The sequence below is a fragment of the Xenopus tropicalis genome, chromosome 2, assembly GCF_000004195.4.
Source record: "Xenopus tropicalis strain Nigerian chromosome 2, UCB_Xtro_10.0, whole genome shotgun sequence".
Lineage (NCBI taxonomy): Eukaryota > Metazoa > Chordata > Amphibia > Anura > Pipidae > Xenopus > Xenopus tropicalis.
In genome coordinates, this window is record NC_030678.2 from 155,715,949 (window position 1) to 155,728,424 (window position 12,476).

Genomic DNA, 12,476 nt, shown 5'->3' on the forward strand with positions numbered 1-12,476 from the left:
ACAGCCTATAGTGCATTGGGCCAGGGCAATTGCTTCTGACTGTCATAAAGCAGTCAACAAAGAAGTGATGATCAAAGTGACACAAGATAAGTTCAGACAAACTGTAACAGAGCCGCACACATACAATATATGCAGTTGAGGAGCTTACCCCATTTATTGTGACCATTTTATATCCATTTACAAAGGCCATCAACTACAGAACTTCTCTGACATGACCCCCCTCTGCGCTGGCCAAGAATGAGCACTTTATTTCACCTGATAAATAAAGAATTTCTAAACTTCAAGATCCCGGAAAGCAGCATGTTTATCAGTAAACATGAATAATGGAGTGCTTAACCTACAAAGAATCTTAAATATTCATCACTGAATAGAAGCATATTTTTTATACAATATTGGTACAGATACTTTCAAACTAAATATTGGGGCCGTATTGGAACCCTTTCTAAGGGGACACTTTGTACTAATGGTGTCTCAACCTCAACACTGCTGCTAAGTATAAACAGTTGGAATGTTAAGGTGGCCATACACAGGCCGATAAAAGCTGCCAAAGACTAAGTTTGTGTATGGAGTATGGGGCTTTCTAACACAGGTTGGTTGGAGCATTATTGCTGCTATGCAGGCCGTTGGATCGAGAAGCGCATCAACATGCAGATCCAGGAGAATCAAACCTGCTTGATCAACATAGTATGGTCCTGTTGGTCCTACTTTTTCGATATGTCGATCAAGCAGGTTTGATTCTCCTGGATTTGCATGTTGATGCGCTTCTCAATCCAACGGCCTGCATAGCGGCAATTATGTGCCAACTAACCTCACCAAACAAGATGATCTTTCAGTGTATGGCCACCTTAAATGACCTTAAGTTTTGGCAAATGTAAACTCAAGAAAAAAAACACTTTAGAGTATGGCCCCACAAGGCGTATTATCAGCCTGTGTATAAGGACATACAAGTAGCAGGTATGGGCGGATTGTCAATCTGCCTTGTGGGGCCTTACCCTTAATCTCCAGAATTCTAACTTCCCAATTGATGCTAGGGAGGCTCTGATTGGATAAACAAGGGCCAATATATTTCATATTTAATAAAATAGGTCAGCTAACATCTGATACATTAGAAACTTCTCAGATTTTTCTGTATTATATAATCAAAATCACAACCCAATAGACACAGGGTGCTATTGGAACTCTGGAGCTACCGCCACCTCCAAACCAGGCAGGCTTCCCTTTCTTTTTGCAATTAGTCTCCATTTTATATTGTTTTAGTGTTTCCAAACCCTTAGGCTTGGAATTTAAACTGCTATCTGGTTGCTAGTAGCTAGCTAAATTACCAAACGAACTAATCAAAGTCAGAATGGAAGATGAATAGGTAAAGGTCTGAAACAGAAGGTAAAAAATAGAAAAACTATTATATAATTGAAAACTTAAAGTGGCAGTGTGCAAAGTGCAATGGCTGGGTGCAATTTGCCATGTTTTTTCCCCACAATATAGAGTATAATTTATGTTGTTGTGTTATGTACAATGCCAACTGCCAACGCTGCATGCTCCTCCTCTAGCCAGGTTTTTAATGCATTGCATTGGTGTAGATGTATATGATAAACAAATAGAATTAGATCAGGATCGGTTTGGGATTTGGCCAAGATTTGGCCGAATTAACGCTCCTGGCGGAACCGAATCCTTAAAATCATGTGACTTTGTCACATAAACATGGAAGTTTGAAAAATTTTCCCCACGCACTGTGCACGGTTCTCTTTAGTCCGTCCTTATCCTAATTTTCATTTGCAACTTAGGATTCGGTTCAGTATTCAGCCAAATCATTCACTAAGGATTTGGGGTTCAGCCGGAACCCAAAACAGTGGATTTGGTGCATCCCTAAACAGAACAGTAACATGCAGAATAATGACACAAAAAAGAGAAGTGAAGCAAATTCATGCAGTGATCAGGAAGGGCGTTGGGCAAAAGTAATGCACAACTCATGATACCCTAATATAGGAGAATTACTAGGAATTAATTTTAGCTGAATTAGCTGAATCATATTCATATCTCTATGCACAATAACATGCAAAAAACAACCCCTATTCATTGCAAATAATGGACATACACTAGTAGATGGTGGGCCCAATCGGGCTGATCCAATCATTGTGTAAGAAATCGTGTATTTGGGTGCCATTATTTGTGATATATATAAATATATATATATGTGTGTTTGTGGTTCTATTGTGTTATACACTGAGTATGGGGGGAGCTCTACTGATTATTAAACTGATTACTATAAACCAGGTTTTCAAGTTGCACCCGAAGCCAAATCTCCATATCTAAGGGTTTTTCTGTGGATGGTGGGACAGTACGTCTCCGAGAAGCCATAAAAAACTCAACAGTTACTGAACAATTGGCAGGGTGTGGTTTTATCAACCCCCATCTGATCAGTTGGTATGTGGGGGGCAGTGGCTGAAAGGGGCATAAATGTGGGCTGGACAGTGGTCAAGGGAGCAACCTGGGGGGAACAACCTGGGAAAAGAACCTGGGAGGAGCACCTGAGGACTGGATCAGAAGTGACCGGGCAGGATGTGAGACAGACGAGAGAGAAGAGGCCATGGCTAGAGAAAAGGAACGAGACCACTATGTTCTTTGTTTATCGGTAGCTATAATGTAGATTTTGTCATTAATCTGTAAATGTAAATAATGTATAAATATTTTGTTTTGTTAACTAATCATTTAATTGTAACCATCCATTGATTTGCTACTCAATATATTCATTTTAATATACACTTATTGGTGTGGGTTATTTGTCTGCTTCTCAAAAGAACCGAAACCCTAGTAAGAGGGGTGATTAATATTATTATTATTATAATATTATTATTATATATAGTTCAAATCTTACAGATGGCGAGCCAGGCAGGAGAGCAATGCATGGCATTTAATTCATATTTATAAGTGTATAGTATTGTGTTGCAAACCAATCGATTGTTTTGTTTTGTGTTGTTTTAGTCTTTGTTTTAAGTTTAAAAAAAAATGGATGTCTTAGCTAAAAAGATTGCCAAGGTCACATGCTCAGGGGAGATTGTTAAGTGTATGCAGGGATCTCCAGATCCATGGGCTAAGGCTCAGGTTTATGTGACCAGGGCAATACAGGAAAAATGCATGTCTAAAGCAAAAGGGAAAAGTGCATTGGTTTTTGCTGCCTGCTGGATAGCAGAACAGTATAAAACTCTAGCGGTGCAGAAAGAGAATCTGGAGGAAAAGATTTTTTATTTGAATGATACGATTGATTCTCTAAAATTTTCTGTTGAAAATGCTGCTGCTATTTCCATTAGCAAACAATGGCAGAAAATAAGAAAGAGATTGCGCAGCTCAAACAGAGGCTGAGAGATGCAGAGGGCACCATTTAAAGTTTGGTTGGAACCTCAACCAGCAAAGTAGGGGCTGATAATTCAAAATGTATTTTGGAGATTCAAGGGTTAAAAACTCAGTTAGGAGCAAGAAGTCCTGTATCAGCAGTTAATGGGCAGAATAATACTAAAAAGGGTAGAGATCTGTCTGTTAATGAAAGCAGTAGGAAATGTAACACTGCAAGTGAAGGTAATGTGGCTAGTTTAGAATGTACTAGTCATGCCAGGCCTTCTAAATTGATTTCTAATTGTGCCGAGTACAGGACTGATAAACTGAAAGACAACAGTCCAGGAAAACAGGTTTCTAACCCCTTGCAATCTAGAAAACAGCATAACAATGAAAAGGTGTCTGTAATACAGGCTTCTCTCCCTGCTAAACAGAATTGTAACAATTCAGTTAAAAAACATACAGAAAAGAAAGTGTTTAGGTGCTATGTGTGTTCCAAAGTTGGGCACATAGCCAGGTATTGTACCATGAAAAACTATTATTGGGATAATAATAATTGGTACAATGAAAGAGAGAATTGGAATTCCTCTAGGTGAGGATTTCAAAAGAAAAGTAGGTATGGGAATACATGGGTCCCATATCAGGTTCTTACAACTCAGAAAGAAAGGCTGAGTGCAGAGAATCTCCAATCTCCAAAATGCATGGGGAACATTTAAAAAAGAGTTGGAAAGTATCAAATTAGAGCTTTCTCAAATTAAAGGAAGAAGGGCTAATGAGAATAGAGGGAAACACAATGTGAATATGCCCTAACGTTTTCCCTTCACCAAGTTTATATTTTACAGGATAAACAAGGATTTAGGATTATGTGAAGGAGAATTCCGTGCCTTTCCTTGTCCTGTGGAAAAAATTATAGAGGACCTTATTTATTTGTTTTTTTTCTTTTTTTACACAGAAGGAGAAGCCTCTAAATTGGGTTGGTACAGTCAGGTTATACAAATTCTAAAACATTTTTGGTTTTTAATAGTTAAAATGACCTGCACTGTGAGGGAGTAAAATGGTTGCTGCTTTAGTTTAGTAGGAGAGTAAAAAGCACTGAGGCACAATTTGAATTTCATTTTTGATATGATTTGCCTGAGTCAGATTTTGTTTTTTTTACTCTTTGTATTAGCAGCAACACGTTTGTGACATTTTTACATAGATTGCATGCTGCTTGATAACCTCGATATGTGTTATGTGTTTCTGTATCAAAGCAGGATTCAGTCTATAGTTTTTCTCCAAAGTTTGTCTTTTGTTGTTTTGATCTTGAATTTGATGTGTGTGTAAAGTCTTCAAGGTGGGGTGTTTAAAACCACTTCACTTCACTAGTTTGCATTATAGTTACCAGTCTGGTTTGTCCTATACATTTCTAATACTTTGTTTATGTTTATGGTCTGTCTGTCAAAAACAACAAACCAGCTAGGCCTAACAATGATGCTCCTTACCTCTATGTTGCTCTATTTAGATGATCAGGCAGGAAACTGAGGGGGAAATACTGAGACAAAGATGACAAACAACTCACTAGTGATTTGGCTAAGATAGTGCTGCACACTTTAGTGTAGTGTATCTTTTTAATTTCTGAAGTCAGTATTGGTTATGTTCACACCTATCCCTGAATTGAGGTGCTAATCCCAGCTATGCTGATTAATAAAATGTGCCACAGAGTTTCTCACCCTACCCCACAATAATAAAGGATTTTCCCTGTGTGGTCTCATTCATATGGTAACCGTGGTAAGCAAAATGTGTTGGGTGTTGCAAACACCAAAGTTTAATGGCCATGGGTTACTGCAGAGGCCTAAAATGGGATCCAGCCCAGACATGGGTGGAGCAGTGTCACGTGGGTAAGTGGTGAGTACAGCGCACAGACAATGCAGCAAAGTAAGCTGGAAACAAAGCCTCTAAAAGTGTGTGAGATTTTCTAACTGGCAGAAGGGTTCAAATTATGAGTATAAACTGTGAGTGTTTTTATAATTGGGTTAAATATTACCTCAAAGTACCCTGAAACGTAAGCATGTGTGAGTGTTATATAATTTGGGTCTCAGTAATCCTTTCACTTTCAGCACAAATACATATTATACATTAATGTGTGCCCCTGAATGTTACACCTTTTTGTATTTAGAGGGCTCTTTCCTTGTGAAGTCCTTCGCCCTCTAGGTGGGGATTTGTAAGAAATCGTGTATTTGGGTGCCATTATTTGTGATATATATAAATATATATATATGTGTGTTTGTGGCTCTATTGTGTTATACACTGAGTATGGGGGGAGCTCTACTGATTATTAAACTGATTACTATAAACCAGGTTTTCAAGTTGCACCCGAAGCCAAATCTCCATATCTAAGGGTTTTTCTGTGGATGGTGGGACAGTACGTCTCCGAGAAGCCATAAAAAACTCAACAGTTACTGAACAATTGGCAGGGTGTGGTTTTATCAACCCCCATCTGATCAGTTGGTATGTGGGGGGCAGTGGCTGAAAGGGGCATAAATGTGGGCTGGACAGTGGTCAAGGGAGCAACCTGGGGGGAACAACCTGGGAAAAGAACCTGGGAGGAGCACCTGAGGACTGGATCAGAAGTGACCGGGCAGGATGTGAGACAGACGAGAGAGAAGAGGCCATGGCTAGAGAAAAGGAACGAGACCACTATGTTCTTTGTTTATCGGTAGCTATAATGTAGATTTTGTCATTAATCTGTAAATGTAAATAATGTATAAATATTTTGTTTTGTTAACTAATCATTTAATTGTAACCATCCATTGATTTGCTACTCAATATATTCATTTTAATATACACTTATTGGTGTGGGTTATTTGTCTGCTTCTCAAAAGAACCGAAACCCTAGTAAGAGGGGTGATTAATATTATTATTATTATTATAATATTATTATTATATATAGTTCAAATCTTACAATTGGAACCCCCCCAATGACCAGATCCTGATCTGATGCAGACCTGGCAGGAGGAGACCTCATCCACCAATCCTTTCCCAATGTGATCTTCTAACCTGCATGATATCTGCCCTGTTGACATCTAGATATTGAGGCCCTCATACATAAGATGCTAACTCTGTCTGCAGTTATGGGCCTGTGTATGGCCACTTTTAGTCCCACTGTTATTGGATGGACAGTTAAAACTCACAGGAGAGCCCTAACTTCTGCGCAGCTGGGTGCATCTACCTTTATTGAGGTGCATTCCCAGGTTTTATTTTGTTGAACACACTATCTTGATGGCGTCTCTTCACTTTTGAGGGAGCTGGTAGATAAGGACTGCTACCTGAAGGATAATTTTTTGTGATTATATGACCTGTGATGGGCAGTTTCTGGGTGTGGATTCTATTGTTATTGTATGTTTACAGATATTGTGCTGCCAGATACCCACTCCTTCCTGGAGACCGGAGGTTGCTCATCTAATTCTTCCTTTTTTGTGCTGCTTTCTAATGCTGACTGCTTTTTAGCATTGACTCTATTTCATGTGTGCCCATACCACCAGATGCTCCACAATTTGCAAGAGTGTTCCTCTCTGACTGTTTAGTGATAAACAACTAAATAACAGAGAGTCAGATCCATCAAACACCTGACAAGCATCCAGATATGACCAGTCACACCAGAAGTTTAAATTTTGTGAGCTTATCTGATATTTAATTCTCATGGCTTTTATTAGGCAAGAGAGAAAGAAAACAAGGTGGTTACATTCACAAAGGGAACTGCTGGGCCATTGATGGCAAAGCAAGCCGTGATTCAGGATACTACAGGTGAGATGTTTGGAGTGGGCCTGTAGATCTAGGCATCTTATGCATGAATATGGTATTGGAATCTGTAAGACTTCTCCTAGAGAAGTTTTACATTGAGAAGAATATGGAGTACAAAATATTGAGCAGGAGCAGACTGTATTAAAAGCTGCAGAGAGATCTGAAATGGAAATGTGACCTTTGGATCTTGCAAGGAGAAAGCCATTGGCCGTTTCACTTGAGTATTTTGGGCAGAAGCCAGATTGCAGAGGGTTAAGTAAGGAGTTGGAGTAATGCTGGACCAGACTGTTATAGATAAGTCTTTATGCAGCTGTCTTAAATTCACATTTGCAGAAGGGAAGAGGGTTGTAGAAAAAGCGGTTTAAATCCCAAGATAATGACAACAGAAAGCTCTGATAAGTGTAACAAAAGAAAAACTCCCAAGAGGCAGGGTTAAGCAGACTAAAGCTGGCCATACACGCACTGATACTATCGTACGAAACCTCGTTTCGTACGATATTCGGTGCGTGTATGGCATGTCGGCGAGTTGACCGATATCGCAGGAAGCTGCTGATATCGGTTGACTCGCCGATCGGACCGGTTAAAAGATTTTTATCGGGCGCCATAGAAGGCGCCTGACCAAAATCTGCCGTCAGGGCTGAATCGGCAGAAGGAGGTAGAAATCCTGTTGTTTCTACCTGCTGTTTCAGCCCTGACGGTGTGTGGCGGATCTGACGATGTCAGATCGCCACGTCAGATCGCCACGTGTGTGACCACCTTAAATGCCAGGACAGCAAAAATTCTCCTAAAGAAGTTTTCTTCCAAGAACAATAAAAATAGCTTTCAGCAGCAAAAACACATAAAAAATAACGTAACCGCAGTTTTACAGACCTTGGACCAGGTAGGTGTGTGATCAGGCACATAGACCCATGACCCAGACCTCTCTCAGTGTCTATATAGGTTTTTAATGACTACTAATTAGCCACCTGATACTAATCAGCCCGAGCTGGTCAGCCTGTAGCACTTACTCTGGTACAGAGGGTTTAAACAAAACTGCAAAGCTAGATGGACAGACACCCTGCCCAATAAACTGCTACACCCCTCTCTGATTGAACCAGGGACCCACTGCATAGAGCATTCTGGGTAAACCACTTGGCATGCTGCAAAATAATTGCTGTTCACTGCAGGATCTAAAGATACAGATGTAGGGGAAGGAAACATATTCATTACATTGGAATAAGGAAGTCAAGAAAATCAAAGTTTATCAGGAAACCACCAGTTGAGCAACACTAAAGAAATAAGAGCAAGACGCATGATAGACACATATAGCCAGGGGGCTGATGGGCAAGGGGCAAACACTGTAACATACAACATTATTGCAACATTAGTGCAGATGCTAGGGGGTTGTATTCCTTGAGCTCTGCAGGCAGGACAGAAGTATAAAAGGACACTCCTTCCTACTGAGCTCAGTTTTTCCTTCTGTCCTGGCTAAGAGGTAGAGCACAGATACTATAGTGCTAGAATAGTTATAGTTTTTATTCGTGAAAAGTATAATGAGCTGCTTCCTAGGACTGGACAACCATCCTCAACTAGGCAGCAAGTTAACCTTCTTGGGCTGGTGGGACAGATTCATCTATGCCTTTAGGTGGCCATACACAGTAAGATCCACTTGTTGGTGAGGTCGCCAAGTGAGCAGATCTTTTCCTGATATCCCCACCTGCGAGTGGGCGATATCGAGCTAATTCAATCTAAAGGACCGATATTAGCAGCTAGAATCGGCCCGTGTATGGCCACCTTTAGACTAGGCAAGTGGTTCACATTTTAAATAATTCAAATTAACTTAAAATAAACTTATTGGGCTAAATCGGTTACTGACAGACGAGAGAAACACCTCCCATCTGCGATAACAGAGCACACTTCCAAATTGTGTCTGCTTTCCCAACAGTAATGCATGACTACCTGACAAGCCCACATTCAAATAGTAATGCAGGAGAACAGGAGTTGCCTATTGGGTGATGCTACTTCTGGTTCCAAACTCTTCCAACCACCAACATCACAACAAAACATTATGGCTGAAATAGAGAGGCTCAGTCAGTCCCTTTACTTCTATGCAGACCCATCAATGGATATGGGCAGACTAGTAGTCAAATCCACTGCCAACATAGAGATAGCCAGTAGTGCCCTGTTTCTTACTATTGACACTGCTGGTACTTTACATTTTCAGTTTGCCTTACTATAGGGACCCCACTATAGGGATCTGATACCCCCCATGGGACCATAACCTCATTCTTTCTGCCCTACAAAAGCAACCCTTTGAAACTTTAGCCTCCATAGGAATTAAATTCCTTGCATGTAAAATGTGTTTCTTATTGGCCGTTTCTCTGCAAGGAGGGCATCTGAAATAGAAGCTCTATCTTGTATATCACCCTGGCTAGTCATTCCCTGAGCCAGAGCTGTTTTCAGGACAGTTCCTTCTCACCAATCAGTAACAAAGTATCACTGTGGAGATCCACGTCAATCAGTAATTCGTAGTTTTCTTTAAATATATAACGCACAACATGTTTCAGATCCAGTGATCCTTCATCAGGGTCTCATATAACAGTGTGCATAACCCAAGTGACCTTTTAAACCCCCACAAAACCAACAAGTCTGTCAGTTTCATCATGTGGTCAGACACATTAAAATACATACACCCGATTCCACTTACAGGGTACTGCCATCTACTGGCCTACTCCGATAATGCATAAAAATTCCTTGATTGCACAATTGTTACAATACAGTATAATGTGTACATAGTGTATATAAAGTCTCCTAGCTGCTTTGTCATAAAGTCTATGTCATGTTTAATAATATCATTCTGAAAGATTAAGTTTAAAAGATTAATTAACATAGTTTAGACTCAGGGAACATAAGAGACCTGAATAGAATAGAATTGGGGAACATAAAAGATCAATAACTAATTATTGCCCTGAAAAGTTAATTATGCCAGTGGGTAAACATTATTTTGAACCCAGGCATAATAGTGCAAGTCTCAGGCTGGTATTAGAACAAGTGAAAACACCAACCCGTGGAGGAGATAGAAAGAAGCTGCTGCTACAATGTGACGCTAAATGTATGGACAAACTCAACAAACTAGAACAGTTTGGATTAAATTATGTATTGAGTTATAAGTGTTTTTTGTAAACCATTAATCTTGTCCTTACTCTTTCAGAATGAATTTATGAAACATGACACGGACTGTATGACAAAGCGGGTAGGAGACGGTCACTATATATACACCATGTACACATTATACTGTCGTATTGTAACAATTGTGCGACAAAAGAATATTGGTGCATTATCAGAATAGGCCAGTAGATGGCAGTACCCTGTAAGTGGAATCAGATGTATGTATTTGAATGTGGCTGGCCACATGATGGAGCTGCGACACTTGGTGGATTTGTGGGAGTTTAAAAGGTCACTTGGGTTATGTAAACTGTTATATGAGACCCTGATGAAGGATCACTGGATCCGAAACATGATGTGAGGTATAAAATCAAAAACTACGAATGATTGATTGATGTGGATCTCCAGAGTGACACTTTGTTACTGATTTGTAAAGTTTGGATGGTGTGATGGTGCCTCTGCTCTGTTAGAAGAACCCACATACTGAGAATAACAGGATTATTTTATGGTGACCTGCTTTCTTACCAAAGGTTGCAAAACGAGTGGATCTTTCCCTAATATACCCACCTTGAGGTAGGTGATATTGGATTGATATTTGTTATATTTGATACTATAAACAGTGCCACCCAGTGGCCATTTTCATAAAAATGTTGGACTACTTGCTTGTTTTTACAAGGTGATACCTTAAGAAACCAGTATGTCTCCGGCACTAGACCTTTGTTATTACCCATACAGATATAACACTGTACCTCTGCTATAGAGACAGGGATGCCAAAGCCATGGGAATGCTGGGAGTTGTACGTCACTAACTGCTGGATTGGTTGTAACCCTGACCCCTTTCCTTAAGGCCTCACAAGAATATTACCTTATATCAGTTCCCCATATACTGACACATACAATAAAATTACAAATAGAATTGCAGGGTGCTCCCTGCTCAGTCAGTGTGTATATAAATGTGCCCTCTATTTGATCCATGTGACATTATATTCCTACCAAGGGCTGAATTTGGAAGTTGCTAGGCAACAGGATGTAAAGGGTGGAGTGCCTACAAGTCACAAGCGCAGACAGAATTAAGGCGCGGGAGCTAGCAATCCAGCAGTGATTCATTTTCAAGTCCCAAATAACTTTACAGTCTGTCTCTGTATGTAGCACTCCCTGCGTTGCTCAGGGGAAGGGTGGGAGACAGGCAGCACATGGGGGCCTATGGCTGACATGCCAATAGCTTAAAATAACTTACATTGGGGTGAGTTCACTTAATATGACCATACACCTCAACATACACTTATTTGACCAGGTTGCAAAGGAAGCAGATCTCTGCCCAATTTGGGCTGAATTTAGTTGACTTGATCGCTGGCCAGGGGGGCCAATGGTCAGATCATACTGCCAGCCTATGGAAACCTGTTATTGAAGAACTGTATCTACTGCAGTCTTTGCCCAACTGAATTTCCATACCTAATATCTGGCCACTGTTCGGCCAAATATTGGTCAGGCTGTTGGGAGGGCCCTTGTACAAGTAAGCACCAAAGCCACATTAAGCCTTGGGTAAATGTTGTAATAAGCATCACCTATTTGCTTCCACCAAGTCTTACAGGTTCCATCTTCAGAGATTGGGCCCTGGTAGCAGAGACTTCCATGGAAGAGCAGACAGTTTCTTGCACATAAGCACTGATGATATATTCATATCTATATACAGGTATTGGACCCCTTATCCGGAAACCCATTATCCAGAAAGTTCCGAATTACAGAAAGGCCATCTCCCATAGACTCCGTTTTAATCAAATAATTTTCATTTTTTGAAATGGTTTCCTTTTATAATAAAACAGTACCTGTACTTGATCCCAACTAAGATATAATTACCCCTTATTGGGGGCAGAACAGCCCTATTGGGTTTATTTCATGGTTAAATGATTCCCTTTTCTCTGTAATAATAAAACAGTACCTGTATTTCATCCCAACTAAGATATAATTACCCCTTATTGGGGGCAGAACAATCCTATTGGGTTTATTTCATGGTTAAATGATTCCCTTTTCTCTGTAATAATAAAACAGTACCTGTACTTGATCCCAACTAAGATATAATTACCCCTTATTGGGGGCAGAACAATCCTATTGGGTTTATTTAATGGTTAAATGATTCCCTTTTCTCTGTAATAATAAAACAGTACCTTGTACTTTATCCCAACTAAGATATAATTAATCCTTATTGGAGCCAAAACAATAATACT

At 40.0% G+C, this 12,476-nt stretch overlaps 1 long non-coding RNA gene across 1 annotated transcript; it reads left to right on the forward strand.

Annotated features, from left to right (window-relative positions):
- The first annotated feature begins 5,796 nt into the window (after positions 1–5,796).
- LOC105946590 lies at positions 5,797–10,329 on the forward strand. The gene is made up of 3 exons (XR_001170045.3): positions 5,797–6,022; positions 7,020–7,110; positions 10,298–10,329. It is a non-coding gene; the product is annotated as an uncharacterized LOC105946590 (long non-coding RNA).
- The last annotated feature ends 2,147 nt before the right edge of the window (positions 10,330–12,476 follow it).